At 40.1% G+C, this 19,804-nt stretch overlaps 1 pseudogene across 1 annotated transcript; it reads right to left on the bottom strand.

Moving 5' to 3' along the window:
• Nucleotides 1–8,005: 8,005 nt before the first annotated feature.
• LOC308628021 (large ribosomal subunit protein eL31-like) lies at nt 8,006–8,653 on the bottom strand (annotated as a pseudogene). The gene has a single exon. The product of its transcript is annotated as a large ribosomal subunit protein eL31-like (transcript).
• Nucleotides 8,654–19,804: the final 11,151 nt, after the last annotated feature.

Below are 19,804 nucleotides of genomic sequence, written 5' to 3'. Positions count from 1 at the left end.
TTTTAAGTGTGCAGTTCAGTGGCATTAAGTACATTCACAGTGTGGTGCAACCATCACCACTTTCTATTTCCAGAACTTTTTCAACATCCCAAGCTGAAACTCTGTACCCATTAAATAATAACTCCCTATTCCCCTCTCCCCCAGCCTCTGGTAACCACTATCCTACCTTCTGTATTAATTTATCTATTCTAGGTACCTCATTTAAGTGGGTCCCAGTCATTTTATGACTTTTTAAATACCTCCAACAATATAATTATACCTTTAAATAAAAACCTGCATATGTACACACATGAAAAAATTGGAAACATAACTTTCTAACATGTTTAAAAATCTTAAAAAGGAAGAGTTTCAATAGGTTTTATAATTTACTTGTGAAAAATAAGAATTTGACAATATCCAATTAATTTCTAAGAATAACTGATTGACCTTAGGGAAAATGGAAAACCTTCTTAACCAAATTTCAATAAAACATTTATATAACTATTATATAGGGTTGAAAAAGAAGTATTATGATTTAGTAAACTTAGCCAATAATATATTTCTACATATTGTTTTGAAGTATTTTTTTAGCTTTGACAGAATTTAAAAGGCTCACTGTTGTGGCCTCTCCCGTTGTGGAGCACAGGCTCCAGACACGCAGGCTCAGTGGCAATGGCTCATGGGCCCAGCTGCTCCGCGGCATGTGGGATCTTCCTGGACCGGGGCCCGAACCCGTGTCCCCTGCATCGGCAGGTGGACTCTCAACCACTGCGCCACCAGGGAAGCCCTCTTTTGCCTTTTTAATTGAATATACAGAGAGGTTCTGTTTCTTAGAGATGACCATTAGAAGCTGAAGATGAACGGTGAAGTTATCACTTCTAAAGTTCCTTCCTTACCCAAGACCTGCGAAAGGAAGACTCTGGTAGGCTCAAGACAATGCCGCTAGATATTGCATACCTTCTGGCCACATATCCAAATGGCAAAAAATGGGAAGCAAAAAGGCTTATGTCTCAGCTCCTTCAGATTTATGATCCTTGGTTAATATTTTTATATAAACCTTGCCTCATTCCAAAATGGGTCTGAGGCAGCATGAAAACTACGAACTACTAAATTCAACCCAGGACACTCACTTGCAGAGTAGAGTTTGCCAAAGGTCTATGGGTTTTGAGGATTTTGTTGCTTAGATTCTTGCATTATGTTATTTCATAGCAGGATAAACCAACTAAGTTTATTACTATTATAAGCCCTTTTATATTTGCATGATATTTTATTGTTTACAAAGGACTTTAAAATCCTGTTTCACTTGACTCTCCCAACAATCTTGCAAGCTAAGGACGAAGGGTCTTATCAGTTGGCAGATGAGGAAACTGAAAATGAGCAACTTCTAATCTCGAAGTTGCTAAGTGGCAGGTAGAACTAAGGTTTAAGCCCAGCCTCTGATCCCAAGCCCCTTGTTCCTTCCACTCTCTCACATTGCCTCTCAATAAACGCAAAGGAAAAAAAATCATTTGTCCTTCCAATGAGGATGATGAATCCCCACCAACTTTGTTGCATGAAATTAACCCCCTTTAAAGTGTTTCCCAGCTCTTACTGCCTCAGGCAAGTCCCTGAATAGGTTTCTCTTGTCATCTTCTGCTCTGGTCAAGTCTTCAAGCAACCACCCTGCCCCTTTGACATCACAGCCCCCTTGCTGAGCTCATTACTCCACAGGCATCATCTGGTCTCTGCTGTGACCACAGTAGCAGAGCAAGCTGGTTGCCCATCAAGATCTAAGTACCCTCTTTTCCACAGAAAAGAGATGTAGCCTGGACATGCCTATCCAGAGAGCACACTGCCCAGCCCCCCTTGCTCCTAGATGTTCTGACGAAGCTCCAACAGATAGAACAAGAGTAAGGGTGATGTGGGGAAGTTCCATCTCCCTTACTTAGGAGGAAATTCCTGGCACTGGACTTTCCCTCCTCACCATTCCTTTTGGCTTAACTGGTGATGACTAGACTGACCTTGAAAGCTACATGTAAAGGATGGCAGAGCCCCCATCAACACGGGTCCCTGAGTGTCTGTGTGGAGCAGAGATGTCCACTAATCTGGAACTGCCACCTTGGACTGTTATGTGACAGAGAGGTCAACTTAAATGTAGTTTGAACCACTGGATTTTGGAGTCTCTCTTTACAGATGTTAGGTTTTTACTCCAATACAGTCACTTTGGCTATTACCCCTTGACTGTTCTTTCCTTAGCTGCCCCATCACATCTATAGGAAAGTTCTCTAATTTTTCACTGTACATCAATACCAGGCTACAATCCTCAATGAGACATTACAGACAATCTGGGGACAAAGGAAGGAAGTTGCTCTGAGGCAGCAGCGTAGCAGAGAAGTCTGCAGTGCCCATACCAGGCCCACCTTGCTTTGCTTTATTGCTGGCCTGCTTTACCCCTTCTACGGCTCCACCCTATAATGAAAGCACTTTGGGCCTTTCTTTATCTGATGTAAAGATGGTCAATAGTGGAATATCAATTTCCTCTACGGGAAACCTTCTTCCCCCCAAACAGAGAGCAAAAGCCAATGGAAAATAAATGTGATGTCAGCATATTTCTCAATGTCTGAGTTATTTAGTCATAAATTACACTGAGGCACCAAAAGCCCTTGTTAGTCTAAACCAAGTTCCGTCTATTCTTTTTCAGTCTCTCTCCCCTAAGAGTTCAAAACATTCTGAGGTTCAATCTCACATCAAGTTACCTTGTTACACTGTGTTTTGACATTCTGCTTTTTCTGCATTCAGAAAATATTTATGTCCATTTTGTGGATAATAAAATATACCCAGAACCACTTGGAGATAACGCTGCATAACTCTTGTGTTCTGTTTTTTGGAAGTTATCACACTTCTTTTGGCTCAAGCCCACCCCAAACCAAGAAATCCATCCATCATTCTAATACACTCCTTGTAAGCACTCTGCACTTAAGTTCCAAATGGATAAAAAATATTTAATAATATTTTAATACAGGTTTAATAAAATTGAAGGGTAATGCCATCAGAAATGGGTAATGATATCACTTTCTTTTCTAGATGGAGAAAACGCCTCAGGAGACAAACCCCAGGGCTGTTTCACTGCTCTCTGCTAACATTGGACTCACTGACACAATAGGCTAAAGAGAGAGAATTCAGGTCTGCTAAGGACAGGCTGACCCTAGAAAGACGAGAAGGGGTCCAGCCGCAAGACCCTTTTCTTGACCTCACCCATCAGACGATTACTCCTCTTTAGAAAGAGTGGGCGAGCTAAGGTGGAAGAAAAGGTGGAGGCTCATCCTCCACTCTCCCAAAAGATCATAGATGCTATTTGAGGGATCAAGAAAGGAACACAGGGAGAGGAAGAAAAAGGTTTCTTGAATAGTGGATATTTTCCCCCTTTTATCTTTTATATGACATTGTGCTTCCGAAGCAGAGAAATTGATAGACTTCAGGCTTTCTGCTTGAGTAGCTTCAAAGAAACCTGAAATAACAAAGAGAACTGGAGGGGAAGCCACAGCAGATGAGAGATTTCAACAGGTCTACAGAAGATGGCTAACGTATAAGGAGAGGCTAAATGATGAAATGTGGAAAGAGTTACAGCGTGGAGTATGGACAAAGGAATACAGCTCTGGAGAAAGCGGATATGCCTTGAAGAACCTAGGCAAGGTGGCTTGGAAATTCCAGGTACAAAGAGGCAGTAAGATGGGGAACGGGAGAGACTGGTATTCATTCCCGTCTGCACGTGGGGCAGCCAGCCCCGCGCACCTACCTCCCCGAAGCCTCGCAGAAACGCCTGGCAACAAGCGTTTATCACTCCCACCCAACCCTGACACAAAGCACAGGGGGTCCCTCTAATGGAATGGAACAAAGCCCCGCGTGTCGTGTCGGCATTTAGGAACTCCAGGCTGTTCCTCAGCTGCTCGCCTTCAAGGAAACCTGTCAATCAACAAGCTTTGCCCATATATGGAAAGACATGAAAGAACAAGGAAGGGAGGGAGGGAGGGAGGAGGGGAGGATACAAGCCTGCACCTAGATTCAGCCCTGTAAAAATTCTGAAGACTAAAGGTAAAGAGAGGAGCACTAAAAACTTTGAGAAAACAGAGGAAACAGACTCACAAACAAAAGCAAAAACAGGTAATCTGTAGAGAAGTGAAAATCAAATTGATCAACTTGTCAGCATGATTGGATGCTAGAATACTACGAAACAATGCCTTTAAAATTATGGGGGAAGGTATTTCTAATACAGAATTCTATGCATACTTAGCTATTAATCAAATGAAAGTAAAACTCTTTTTTTTTTTTTTTTGCATGCAACACTTAGGGAAAAAGGAAATGTAGTCATACCATTCTATTCAGATGTACAGTGGGCAGTATGGTATGGTCCTCCATGGTACTCCTGGTCAGATCGCCCCACCTTGAACTCCCACCCTCTCCGCAGCAGGTGTGGTGGATTAAAATCGCCACAGATTCCCCCCACTTCCCCCCCACCCCGCATCTTTCTTTCCCCTCCTTTCTTTCATTTAGAAAACATTGACTGCAGGTGGCCAGCAGAGTCAGGGCTGAGGACACAGCAGAAGAGGACTCGAAGGACTCCTCATCCCATTCAAAGTCCAAGTCCGAGTTCTGGCAGTGGTCCCCAAGACCTGCCCTGACTGCCTACCGTTTTTGAACTTTTAGAATCAGCCTACAGAGAGGCATGGAAAACAAGTCTGATTGCAGAACAGGTAAATGTTATCAACCTCAATGTTACAAATTACAGCAGACAGAACTTAGGTAAAGAGAGGCGAGATGATGCTGCAATAAGCATCTCTCACCTTATGAACTGAGTGTAGTTGATTAATTTAAAAAATCAATTAAAGGTATGACGGTACCAGCAGAGGCACTAAATCGTGTTGTATCTATTTGGAAGGGAAGGATGGTGGAAATGAGGGATAAAAGGGATCAAAATCTTCAGTCAACAAACAAAAACAAAGTAATAATATTCAGCCCAATATCAATACTTTAATATTTAATAAGTATGAGAAGGGCATAGCCCCCATGGGAGCCACTCCTTTAGCCTCGATCCCTGAACGAGAAGACACACGAGCCCATTCTCAATCCACCACCTGGAGAAGAGCTGCAGCAGCCAAACTGCAGCCACGGACCAGTAACACGAGCAGGAAATAAATATTTGGTGTTGTCAGCTACTAAGATTCAGCTTAGTATCAATAACTTTAATAATAATATTTAATAATATTTAAGATGCTGTTAACTTTGGTTACTACTTTATGAGTACACTTAACAAAGGCATGAATCCTATTAGCTGCTGTGTCAGGCGTTGCGGTGTTCTTCTCCAAAGGTGGTCCCCAGCCACGCTTCTGTGCTTTCCCTGCCACCCTGAACCTGGGCTGGCCCTGGGACTCACTTTAACCAGCAGAAAGTGGCAGAAGTGACAGCCTACCTGCTCTGGGCCTAGGCTTTAGGCAGGCCTGGTAGCTTGTGCTCTTGCATATGTTGGAGGCCTGAGAAACGTGTAGAAGGCCTGCTGCCCTGCTGGAGGCATTTTCTGGAGAGATCACCTGGAGAGAGAAAGGGCCTGGTGTTACAGGGGTAGAGAGAGAGGCCCACCTGGGCCCAGCCTCCCAGCCAGACATGTGAGTGGAGCCATTTGGAGGTTCCAGCCCCACAGCTATCTGACTGCAGCAGCATCAGAACCCCACTTGAGACCAGTGGAAATCACCATCCTGCTGGGCTCCAGCTTACCCACAGAATTGGGAGAGATAATAAAAGGGCTGTTTTCAGCTGCTAAGTTTTGGGGTGGTTTGTTAGGCAGCAAAAGATAACTGAGACAGGCACATTTAATCTTCCTCTGTCAGGTCACCTGCTTCCTGCTCAAGTTCCAGAATATCGATCCCCAAATTCCAAGAACTGAAGAGAGGGAGGGGGTGAGGAGGACAGATAGGAGGACAGAGGGGAGAGCAAGATGTACGGTTGCTGCATGGGGGGAGGTGGGAGAAAAAAGACCCCTGCGGGAGGGGAGTCAAAGGACTTTTATGCTCGTGAATGTCCAGATTCAAATTTGAACTTGTTTTCGTGCCACTGCTATAAATACCCCACCTCTGCCTTCTCATTTTCTTCCAATGCTTAGTAAAGACTATTACCCACAAATTGCTTTAGATGAGTCAAATTTTTGTAAAACTTAAGGAGCTGAACTTATGTCTGGACACTTCCTAGAAGAAAATTGAGAATTCCAAGGAGAAGGCTTATTCACCACCCCCTTTCCTGTGATTTGCTTGGCTCAGAGATCTGCCTTAAGCATCACATGGTGAGCAGACGTGACTTGTACTGTTTCTGAGCAGAAGATTCTAGAGGCACTGCAAGTTTCCCCCAGGCGTTTTGTTCCTGGGCCCTCAGCCATGAGAAGGACATAGCCCCTATGGGAGCCACTCCTTTAGCCTCGATCCCTGAACGAGAAGACACACGAGCCCATTCTCAATCCACCACCTGGAGAAGAGCTGCAGCAGCCAAACTGCAGCCACGGACCAGTAACATGAGCAGGAAATAAATATTTGGTGTTGTCAGCTACTAAGATTTTGAGGTTGTCACGCAGCATAATCTAGTGAAAGCCAATTAATACGAAGCCCAAACTCTAAAAGCTTCCAGAGGGGAAGAAAGAGATCTGGTAACTTACAAAGGGTCCAAGTCAGACAGTGTCAGACTCAAGACCAGCAAGATAATGGAGCCCTGTCTTCACAGTTGTGAGAGGAAATTATTCTGACTCTAGAATCTATAATTGATAAAAACTATGAACATGTACTCATATATGCAAGCACCATTATATTTTATACTATATATACACACACACATATATATGTATAATTATATGGTTTGTTTTGCTTCATAAGGAGCGCATGGATGGTAAGATTTAAGTGCTTGCATACACATCTATATTATATTTTATCCTATCAAAGTAAAAAGAAATAGAACCTTTTTCTTGTTAGTGAGGGTGTAGCGAAATAAAATATGTTAAGTTCATTCATTTCTGGAGAGTTTAGCAAAACATATCCAAAAGCCTAAAACTGTTCCCACCTTTGGATTCAGCAAGTTCATGTACAGTAATTATTTGAAGGAAATTAGAATATAGGCAAAGATTTAGCTACTAAGGTGTGTGGCATGAAGCGTTACATATAATAGTGATAATTGGAAATAACCTAATGTATGTACTAGGCAGGCACTAACTATAACGTTGTAATTTTTAAAAATTAGTCCTTGAAATAATTCATGAGTGTCTTACAAAATTTTTTTAAAAAATATAAAAGGCTATACAGTAAAAAAAAAAATAAACCTTTTTCCACCCATGTCTTCTAGCTACTGAGTTTCCTTCTTGAAGGCAACTGATATCAGTTTCCCTTTCAATCCTTCCAGAGACAGTCTTCCATATATATATTACATATAATAATATATATGCATATACATTTTTTCTTTTATGATAGCTTACTATCCACACTGCTCTGCCCTTGGCTTTTTATACTTAATTCTTGAATATGATTGTTCAATATTAGCACATGGAGAACTACCTCATTCTTTCAAATACACAGAGTATTCCTTTGATGTGCACCTCTTAATTTATTTAGTCATTTTGAGAAGATCACATTTGTGGAAGATTTGTAGAAGAACATTTAATAATATGAATAGATGTTCATGATTTATTAAGGGGAAAAAATAAGGCAGCAGTTTACAAAGTGGTTGAGAGCTGTCGTAATCTACAAGTCTACAAATAGTCTCTTCCGAATGCTCAGGACACATACACATATTCACATGAAAGCTTGGCATTTGCCATTACAAATTCCTGGAATAACACAACCATTGTGCCCTTTGTCCTAGTGAGTTGGCCTTTGTAACCAGGGAAACAGCCCTGGTTCATGATCTAAAGAAATATTGGAGAGATAGTCCAGCTAAAGATAACAAACAGGGTTATATTGTCCTCTGGGTACTTGGTGATCTCTCGCTCTCTTTTTTCCCAGTTTTATGATTTTGACAATCAGCAATTGGTTCTCATCCATGTTGTCTGTAGGTTTTTGAAAGTGGTGACAGGTACACAGGTAACCACCGTATAGAGCTTGTTTGGTGAATCTTCCTCCTCATTACATTTTCTGGACAACCAAACACAGATACCGTATGGAACATTTCTTATTCCTTTGGTCCAGACAGCTTTGCTGAGCCTGGTGTCAATGTGCACACCTGGATTTCCCACCTCTTTCGAGGCAATTTCCTAATCTCTTGGAGGGCCTGAGGGGCACTCTTCTTGAGGCCCATCCCATGATGTACCTGTGAACACTGATGGTGTATTCTCTGGTCACCACCTTGTTGATGGCAGAACAACCCTTCTTATCCTCTCCACCCTTCTTTGTGGGAGCAATTTTTGCTGAGACCAGGTTGGAACTGCTTGATAATCTTAACACAGTTTTCTTTTCCATGCTCATTTGTGATGTCAGCCAGCACTGAAGTAGGAGTACCCAACCCCTGCTGCTTGAAGTCAACCCAGGAGTGGACCTCACCACCGCCTCCTTTGCTCACTAATAACTGAGTTAGAAATATATCAGAGAAATGGACCAATCAATAAGAGTGACCAGAGGCCTTTCAGTTCTGCAGAAATGAAAAAAAAAACAACCCTGGGACTTCCCTGGTTGTCCAGTGGCTAAGACTCCGAGCTCCCAATGCACAGGGCCCGGGTTTGATCCCTGGTCAGGGAACTAGATCCTGCATGCTGCAACTAAGAGTTCACATGCTGCAACTAAAGATCCCGCATGCCGCAACTAAGACCCAGCACAGCCAAATAAATAAATAAATTCTTAAATATTAAAAAAAAAAAACAACCCTAACAGGAAAACTAGTTGTGTCCCTGGGATCAAGCTCTAGAGATCAGCCTGCCCTGCCTCATCTGAGTTTTTCCTTTTGGCCACACTCTGGCTGGACACTGGATCCTTAACTGGGAAGCAAGAACAGAAAAAGAGGAGACTGGGACTTCTCTAGAGGTCCAGTGGTTAAGACTCCATGCTTCCACTGCAGGGGGCATGGGTTCAATCCCTGGTAGGGAACTAAGATCCCACATGCTGCATGGTGCAGCCAAAATAGTAATGATAATAATAATTAAAAAAAAAAAAAAGAAAGAAAGAGAGGAGACTGGTTGAGACCCTGATAGTTTGAACAGCCTGCCAGAGCTGGAACCTTATTTCCACTACCCACAAGTGGTGTTTGTATTGAAACAAGCATCCTTTTCTTTAAAAAAAAAAAAAATTATTTTGGAATAATTCTAGATTTACGAAGAGTTGCAAAGATATGGCTGATGTTTCCCCTAATGTTAACACTTACATTACCATATTACATTTGTGAAAACTCAGAAACCAACATTGGTACATGACTCTAAACTAAATTCCAGGTTTTATTTGGATTTCACTAGTTTTTCCACAAATGTCCTTTTTCTGTCCCAGTATCCCGTCTGGTACCCCACATTGCATTTGGTTGTCATATCTCCTTGGCCTCCTCTGATCTGAGACAATTTCTTAGTTTTTGTCTCTCAAGACCGTGACAGTTCTGAGGAGTATAGGTCAGGTATTTTGTAGACTGTCCCTCAGTTTGGGTTTCTCTGATGCTTTTTTCTCATGACTCTACTGGGGTTGTGGGAAGAACACCAGAGGGGGAGGACCCTTCTCTTCGCACCAGATCAGGGGGTCCATGTCATCACCATGACGACTGATCCCTGGTGATGTTAACACGGATCACACGGGTAGGTGGGCTCTGCCAGGTCCCTCTACTCTGAAGTCACTATATGTTCCCTTTTCATGCTCTATTCTTTGGAACAGAGTCACTAAGTACAACCCACACTCAAGGGGAGGGGAGCTAAGCTCCATCTCTTGGAGGGAACAGTATCTACGTATATTATCTGGAATTCTTCTGTACTGAAGATTCGTCCCTCCCTCCCTATTTGTTTTTTTGTTCATCCACTCATTTATACACAAGCATCTTTTAAATTCAAAATAATAAATACTCTTATTTCAGTAAAAGGGTTAGGTCAGTACTTATGCTTTTAGCAAAGTTGGCCATCCCCCATGACAGGGAATATGAAACCTTCTAGGGGTTCCTAATGGACATAAGAACAAGGAATCTTCAGAAAAACTAAAAGTTTAATCTCAGCTCTGCCACATATTAACCATATAACCTAAGGCAAGTTTCTTAATCCCTCTACTCAGCTTTCCTTTTTAAAATATAGACATATTAACTACTAAAAGTACTATTATATAAAGGCATAAGGAGTCAATGAGATAATTCACTTTAAACACATAGCATAGAGTCTAATAGTTAATGCTTAATAAGTATTAGCTGCCATTTATTACATGATTTACTTTTATTAAGAAGTAAATATGTACATATGCATATGTGCATATACACACATATATATAGACAGAGGAAGAATCAGTGGTTGATGATATCCTTATGATTTTTATTTTCTTTGCTTATTTGTACATTCTAAGTTTTCTGTAAAAAAAAATTTATCATTTTCCTACTAAGAGAAAAAATAATAAAAGTCAGTTTCCAGATTACTAACACCTGGCAGTGCTGAAGGTGTAGAAAATGACCAATTTTTCATTCCACTGTTGGAAGGAAAACTTGCTAAATCTTTTCTGAAGAATGTCTTGGCAATAAGTATCAGAAGCGTTAAAATTTTGCAGACCATCTGACTCAGCAATTCCATTTCTAGCTATTTATCCAGGTGAAAATATTGTACAGTATATATGCACAAAGATCTATTCATACAAATGTTCACTACATCAATTATAAAAGCAAAAATGGTAATAACTGAATCCTATGTATAAATTATGGTCCTGTGTAGCCAAAAGAACATTTTGTAGAAGAGTGTCTAGTGAAATTTTTTAAACGTTCACACTACATTTAAGTGACAAAGGGACAAAGGTCATTTACAAAAATTATGGCCAGCGTAATTTTTTCTTTGTAAAATACACACACACACGAAGTTGTTTGGGGGGGGTGGATTAATTGGGAGATTGGGATTGACATATATACACTACTTAATGTGTACAACAGGTAGCTGGTGGGAACCTGCTGTATAGCACAGGGAGCTCAGCTCGGTGCTCTGTGATGACCTAGATGGGTAAGATGGGGGTGTGAGGTCCAAGAGGGAGGGGATATATGTATACATATAGCTGATTCACGTTGTTGTATAGCATAAACTAACACAACATTGTAGAGCAATTATACCCCAATTTTTTTTTTTTTTTTTTTTTTTTGCTGTACGCGGGCCTCTCACTGCTGTGGCCTCTCCCGTTGCGGAGCACAGGCTCCGGACACACAGCCTCCGCGGCCATGGCTCGCGGGCCCAGCCGCTCCGCGGCATGTGGGATCTTCCGGGATAGGGGCACGAACCCGTGTCCCCTGCATCGGCAGGCGGACTCTCAACCACTGCGCCACCAGGGAAGCCCTATACCCCAATTTTTAAAAATGTATCTAAAAGACAACAATTATTATCTCAGGGTAGTTGGATTGCGAGTGACTTCTTATTTTCTTATTTGGGTTTATCTGCATTTTCCAGATTGCCTACAAGAAACCGAAATTATTTTTGGAAACAGAAAAAGCCAGTGTTATTTTTAACATGCTCATCATAGATAATTTGGAAAATACAAAATATTAGATAGAAGAAAATAAAGTTGCTCATAATTCTACCACTTAGAATTAACCATAATTAACAATTTGTTGTATTTCTTTCAGTCTTTATATGAATTTGTGTATAATCTTTGCCACTTCCCCTCCTACCCAATTTAGGATCATACCATATTTAATGTTTTCTAGTCTGCTTTTTTTTTCGCTTAACATTATATCATGAACATCTCCCTGAGTCTTGAATAATTTTTAAAAATGTTAAAACAAAAACAAAAACAAGCTAGTGAGGGAGATGTGCAGAAAGTGATGTGCAAAGATTCATTATGAAGTGAACAAAGCAAGTTGCAAAGCAGTATTATAGGATGGTCATATAAAATATTCACCAAGCATTTAATTTTGTTTATGTCTTAAGAGAAGGAGTTGTGTGGAAATGTTTGGCAGTTTAAAATCTTAAAATAATATGTATATTGTTATTATCTCTGTAATCAGAAAAATAATATAGATTTTAAAACAAATAAAAACCCCATTTTAAAGGACTGTACAATATTCCACTGTACCCTAAAATTCTCCAGTTGTTGGACATTTAGATTTGTTTTAGCTTTGTTATTACTATAAATAATGATAATGCTAGGATGAATATCTTTGTTTTCAAGTCCTTCTCTGAGCTCGTTATATTCTATGATAAATTTGAAGGACAGGGAGACGCAAGAGGGAGGAGATATGGGGATATATGTATATGTATAGCTGATTCACTTTGTTATAAAGCAGAAACTAACACACCATGGTAAAGCAATTATACTCCAATAAAGATGTTAAAAAATATTCAAAAAAAATTTGAAGGAGGATTCCTAGATCAATTTGTGTGTACTAATCTTAAAAGATTTTGTTTGAAATGTATGCTTGTATACAAATGTAGGCCTGTATAATAAGAGCAACAGATTTAACTTTCTATTTCTTAATAGAAATCAACAAGACCCCTTAGTTTATGGCTTTTAATATACTCAGAGATTTCTCATGGGAAAAAGGCATTCTCTTTGGAAATATATTCCAGAATCTTGTTCAAAAACAATTTTTCAACCCCAGTAGAAACTTTGAAACCTGGCCTAATACTCCACAATTGAGAATCAGTGGCAATAGGTCAATGTTCTTGATTCATTAAGTGAATATGATGGGCCAATTCACTGGTGATATTCTAATATGGAATAGAGAAGAGAGACAGTAAATAATAAAAATAAATAAAAATTAAAAAGTCACCAATCCTTTGTTTTATCCTCTAACCTATTAAAAGAAATAAAGTCTTGCTCTTTTGAAAAAAGTAAGTTTTATTGATATATGATTCATATACCATAAAATTTACTCTTTAGGTACACAATTTGGTGTCATTCAGTATTTTCATAGCCTGTGCAACCATCACCACTTTCTAATTTTAGAACATTTCATCATCCTTGCTTTAGGAAATTATTCTCTCATTTTATTTTATAATTATCATAAATAGAAACTGCCTCAAATCCATGATCAAATAAGGCAATGAAGAGACACAAGTAGTTAAATAAAACAAAGTTTTGACCACCTATTTAATCTATGTTTGACATTTCTTTGGGTCCTTTACCTTTTTCAAGGTTCTGGCTTCCTTATCTGTAAAAAGCAGAAGATTGGTGTAATCTCACAAAGGACTCTGTTTTAAATTATACCTTTTTATGTAGTGTTCAGACTGCTCACGTTTCATGATAATTTCAGTACCATCACTTTGGTTAGAGCCAGACCCTGCATATACAGAAGAAGAATATGCAGATGCCTTCACTTACAAATGTGATGAGACCTACTGGCAAAGAGACCAAACACCCTGTTATGGTTTGGGACTAGCTACTTAGGTAAGGACACAGTGTTTTTACATAGTTATTTTAGTTAAGGTTGGCCTTAGGGAAATTACAAATATCAGGATATAAGAATTCAGCAAAAAATTGAAAATGCCCCAAAACAAGGGTTAGGGTTAGGGTTAGGGTTAGAGTTAGGGTTAGGGTTACGGTTAGGGTTAGCTTCAGACCTTTAAATGCTTACCACCTTTAAATGCAAAAATAAGTGAAAAGTTTGGTGGAAGTTTTCTGAAGTTTTTAGATCGCTACCTTCTGGCTCTGCTACTTTCTGGCTACGTCTTTGAACCTGAGATTTCTTACTTGTAAAACGTGGCTAAAAATACCTACTTCCTACAGTGTTTGGTAGAGTATATTAGGGAGTGTTTATATTGATATAAAGCATCCAGTACGATGCCTGACATCAGATAAGAGGTGACTGTAATTTAATTCCCTTGGACCAATTAATCTATCAAGAACATAAAAGCCAACAGAAAAGAAGTAATAATACACATGTGTAAATGCATAAATTGGTGAAATTAAGGACGAATCGAAAAAGCCATAATTTGCCCCCATAATTCGTCAATGATTTGTATATCAACATATGATCGTTGCATTATATTCTGAATATTGATTTAAAATATTTCTTTCCTTTATACTACATAAGGTTTGAGATTTCTATCATTATTTAATGCTTCTCTCTAGCTTTGATCCTGTCAAATTTCCTAAAATATTCAACTGCATTGGTTATTACCACTCCGTTATGAGTTTAAAAATTCTGAAAAATTAAAAAAAAAAAAAACAAAAAAAAACACGTTGTAAATTTGTGCAAGATAAGGTGATGCGGTTAGCAAGTTGAGGTAAAATAAAAGTACTGTAAATAATGTTCTGGGATTTTACATACTGAGAGTGCCGGGATATCTCCTGGCAATGCTGCTAGATGGAGTCTTCTTGGGATCCTGGCCAAGGATTTACTTTAATCCTTAGGAATTGTGCAATTTGAAAATTGAAGTTTCAATTTCACTTGTGCTTAATAGCTATTCTCTCAGCCATGTGTAGTCTTCTTTGTCGATGTTATTGATCAAAGGGCATGTTGTGCACTTATGGGCAAGAATGGTATTCTTCCAGGTCAGAGTGGCGTCCAGCTCGTCTATTTATGGTGTGCCATCATCTATGGCAACAAGGAGTTTAAAGTGCTTTCCAAGATGAAACAAAACAAAACAACAGCAGCAACAAAACAAAACCCAAGCTCAGTGCTGGATAACATAAACCATCTAATACCTCATGTATCTTTGGTTTGCTTACAAAATGAAAGCCGGGCTCTTGCAAAGCAAGTGCACCCCCAGGACTTTGCGTTTGCCAATAAGGAGCTAGCTCTCTGCAGCAGACAGAAGGGAGAAAGGAGACCCCAGAGTAGATCAGGAAAGTGGAAGGACACAGGATGAGTTCCTTCTTTGTGAAGCAGATAGAGTGTGATCCTTAGCTAGACCATTACTCTGTCCACAGACCTGAGAAAAGGAGAGTGGAAGAGGACACAGGAAAAAGACAAGAGATAGATGACAGCCTTTTGTCCATGTCACTTCACAAAATATCTTAGCCGGAGGGATCCTTAAAAACACTGAGCTTGGGCTTCCCTGGTGGCGCAGTGGTTGGGAGTCTGCCTGCCGATGCAGGGGACACGAGTTCGTGCCCCAGTCCGGGAAGATCCCACATGCCACGGAGCGGCTGGGCCCGTGCACCATGGCCGCTGAGCCTGTGCGTCCGGAGCCTGTGCTCCACAGCGGGAGAGGCCACAACAGTGAGAGGCCCGCGTATCGCGAAAAACAAAACAAAACCTCTGAGCTTGACTACTCCTTATTACAGCCAGAGAGAGAAGGGAACACTTCAAAACAATGTAGTTAGTAGCAGATCTGGCTCTAGAACCCAAGGTATGTCCACCTCCCCATGCTGCTTTGATGCATGTTCTTTGTATGAAATGATGACCAGAGAGGGCACTGATAAAGTTTCAAAGTGGACACGGTTTGTTGTAGGCATATTTCCACCTCCATTTCTCACCCCTTGTGTTGCCCTTTACTCCCAATCCCTAAAGAAAGACCCCTTGCCCTCATGTTGCCTTCCAGCCATCCAACAGTCCCACCTACCTTAGCCCACACCTCTATTTTCTCAACATTCTGATGACAGACAGCTCTTGGGAAAGCTATTCCTTTAAACAAATTCACACAAAAATTCTAACTGGTACTTTATCTCCCTAATAGCTTCTCAGTGGGGTATTTTGGAACCCAGATGCATTTCTAAATGTTAACTATTTAAGGCAGAATGAGGAAGGGGTTTTCATCTCTTCTAGGCCAGTCAGCCTGTAAGGTGGAATTAGTCATGGTTTTGCGCTATTTCAAGTCATAAAGAGCTCGAGATGCAGGGAAAGGCAAGCTGGTAAGTAGCAGGGCAAAGGGGAAGAGGTCCTTTGCCCTAGGTTAGAGGTACTGTGAGCTGTCCAGGTATTAACCCAGCAAAGATCTCTGGAGTATGGGGAAATAATAGCCCTCGGTTACACTTGCAATCTGGATTTGGGAACAGAGGAGGGGACTTCCAATGGATCCCTTGAAGCCAACTCATGGCTAAAAACTCATGATTTAGAGGGAACATTGATGGAGTCAATTTTGGTGAGGGTTTTTTTTTTTCCCCCTAAAGGGGATTACGTTGAAGAAATAACATCGAGTGTATGACATCCAATGAGATGTCAATCTTTAAAACAAATATATCTTATAGACCTATTTGAATCCAATCTAAGATTACTTCCAAATTTAGTTTATATAAGATAGTGCTGGTGTTTTACAGGGGGTTCTTATATTAGAGAAAATTAAATTCAGGATGTTTTTCTCTGACCTGAATATTATAGGTACTGGTAGTAGGAGACTAGCAAATCCAGGAGGAAGTTAATTGGATAATGGAGCCTGTCTTTGCCAGAGTAGAGTGGAGTGATGGGTATTTGGTAAAGGAAGAAACTGAAGACATAGGATAGGGATTCAAATCCAAGAAAAGTAGCTGTGTGGCTAGAGAGGAGGATAATTAGGAAAGAGGAAGGGAGGAACGGTGGAAAGGAGATCTTCAGATGGGGACTGCTGCTGGACCAGTGACAAACACTGATTCTTCCTCTGCCTGGTGCCTCTGACAGTTCTCCCTCCTGTGCTTTTTCCTCTCAGTGCAAGTATTTCTCAAAGATTAGGCCTGACTTTCCTTCTCATTCACGGCACTTCCTCACTGCCTCAGGAATAAAAATTGTTTATACAACTTCAGTTGCCAGAATACAGAGATTAAATTAAGACTCACGTCTCTAGCCTGGATCTCTTGCTTTTTCTCTAGTTGAGTCTCCTATAACTAATCATCCTGGGCTGTTTAACAAAACACAATATTAAATTTGTTTTGTGTATTCCCATACCTAAAATGCTTTTTCTTCAAAATTTAGTTGTACCTCCCCAGCCAACTCTCCTATCTTTGATGATTCCAACACTTTAGGAAGTCTCTTGGAGTCATGGTCAGATTATTTCATGATGCTGGTGTTGGTGTCTTTAGGTTTTCTGGTGAGATTTTAATTTGTGCCTTTCTGGTTAAATCCCATTAAGCTGATTCTTCTTGGTGGCTACATATTCCACTGAGGGCTTTACTTCTGTTTCTTCCTAGTACTTGGTAGTGTTTGCTAGGCAATAAGCAGACATTTAAAATAGTGCCAATAAACTAAATTGTATACATAGAAAAACTTGACATTTTTGTTTGCTGGAAGGTAAGATCCTTTTATGTTGGAAATGCAAGAGCCACCAAATGGAAGACAGGAGCCATTGAGTAGGATGAGTTCTCACACTTCTTTGGGAGGGAACATGGCAACTACTGTATTTTAAAAAACTCTATAGATTTCTTTCAAGGGATCACATATTAACTGTAGAAGTAAATTATTCAAAAGTTCTAGAAGGTATTAAAAATAATAATCGGTATTTACATAGCTCTTTATGTTACAAAGTATATTAACATAATTGTTTCAGTTAATACTTTTAACAACTTCAGGTGTTAAAATTCTCATTTTAGAGTTGAAGACACTGATTATCAAAGGTCATGACCTATAAGTGGCAAAGCCAAAATCACCTCTGGTTGGATGCCTTTGCAGTTAAAAGAGAAAGAGGGGAAATGTGGAAAGACAATGGCACCAGCTATCTTGAATAGTCAAAAGTGCTAGAGATCTTTGGTTATGAGGAGAAGCTCTTTCAGTGTGATTAGTCTTTCCCCTAAGAGACGGAAGATGATCTAGGTGATGTCTAGTGAGTGGGAAGACGAGTGAAGTGCACTGCTTCAAAAACACCCATCAGGACCCAAACTGACGGAGTGGTTATTTTTTTTGGGGGGGTGGTGGCGAAAGGTAGAAAATGAGTATTCTGGCATCCATCCAGTTATCTAACATGGATGTGAATATTTTTCATGCAAAAAGAAGGAAATTTCCTCTTAAATCACTGTGAAGAAATCAAGCAGATTTCTAGCAAGAATTTCGTAGACTACAATGTCTGGACCATTTCTTCATTATGGTGCTTTAGATTTCCCACATGGGGTGGTTATACATGCTTTATGAGAAGATGATTTCCCCCTTGGAAGTATAGCAGCCTTGACTAAGATAAATGAGATTCAAAGGTAGAGGCCAGTGGATAACAGGGAAGAATGATTTTCAGAGTCCCTAGAGTATGTACTTAATTCTAGGTTAAATAACATCAGACCCCAAAACCATTATTTGAAAAGATACATGCACCCTTATGTTCATGGCAGCACTATTTACAATAGCCAAGACGTGGAAACAACCTAAATGTCCACTGACAGACGAATGGATAAAGAAGATGTGGTATAGGGGACTTCCCTGGTGGTCCAGTGGTTAAGAATCCCCCTTCCAATGCAGGGGACGCGGGTTCGATCCCTGCTTGGGAAACTAAGATCCCACTTGCCGTGGGGTAACTAAGCCTGTGTGCTGTGGAGCCCACGCCACAACTAGGGAGAAGCGTGCGCGCCACAGTGAAAGATCCCGCATGCTGCAATGAAAGATCCCGTGTGCCGCAATGCAAGATCCCACAAGCTGCAATGAAGATCCCGTGTGCCACAACTAAGACCTGATGCAGCCAAATAATAAAATAAAATTAAAAAAAGAAAAAGAATATATATATGTATAAGTGAATCACTTTGCTGTACAACAGAAATTAACACAACATTGTAAATCAAATATACTTCATTAAAATTAAAAAAAATAACATCAGACCTTATGCCTTACTTTAAGTTTGCATAAAATTTGAGAGCATGTTTCTCCACTGCAATGGTATACAATTTAAAAACATACTCTTTCAGGTATCTATTGCTGCATAACAAATCCAACCTGAAAAGTAGTGGTTTAAAACCACTGACTTATTATTTTTAATAGTTGCGTAGCTTGACTGGGCTCAGCTGGGCAGTTATCCTGTTCTACCTGATGTTGGCTAGGGACACTCATTTGGTGACATTCAGCTGGTGGCTACACTAGAGTTGGAAGTTCCAGGAAGGCTTTACTCACATGATTGGCCCCTTGGTGCTCCTCCAGCAGCCTCTTCTTCTCCACGTGGTATCTTATTACTTAGTAGTATCTAGCCCAAACTTTTTTACAGCACGGACGCTGGCTTCCCCAGAGAGAGAAGGCAGAAGCTGCCAGGGCTTTCAAGGGCACAGGGCATCTAAGGAAGACACAGGTCACAAGATGAGGAGAGGGAGGGAGACTTCACCTCTTGATAAGAGGACTAGCAAAGTGTCATGGTAAAACTGACGTGGGTTGAAATTGTTGCAGTTACTGCTGGAAATAACTGACCGCACTCTTTTTACATAAGTGCCATTAAAAATAATGAAAGCAGAAAGGTTAGTTCAAAAGGAAATGAAAGAATTGAAGCATATTTAAATAGTGACCTCATTCATTATTTTACCAATTGTTTTTCTCTCATTTGATCATTAGTCTAAGTTTGGTCTTGAGCCTTTTTGTCTTTTTAAACCTACAATAGAAACTGTTGTGATAGCTTGGGCTTGAAGATACAAGAACATTTCATATCTTGTAGTTTAAGTATTGTAAAGGGCCAGAGAAATATCTGAACTGAAAGAAAAAGAATCTTACAGCCTCAAAGTAAAGTTGTAAAGATGTTCTCAGAGATAAACATCTAGCCAGTCAGACTGGAAAAGATTTTGCTAGTTTTTCCATTTGTAAGATTTTGCTAGTTTTTCCATTTGTAAAATTCCCAGCCCCAGGCAAAAAAAGGAATAATCTGCCACAT

Source organism: Mesoplodon bidens (genome assembly GCF_964165515.1).
Source record: "Mesoplodon bidens genome assembly, chromosome: 14".
In the NCBI taxonomy this organism is placed as follows: Eukaryota; Metazoa; Chordata; class Mammalia; order Artiodactyla; family Ziphiidae; genus Mesoplodon; species Mesoplodon bidens.
The sequence above is the reverse complement of the archived record's forward strand: the minus strand, read 5'-3'. Positions and strand labels throughout refer to the sequence as shown.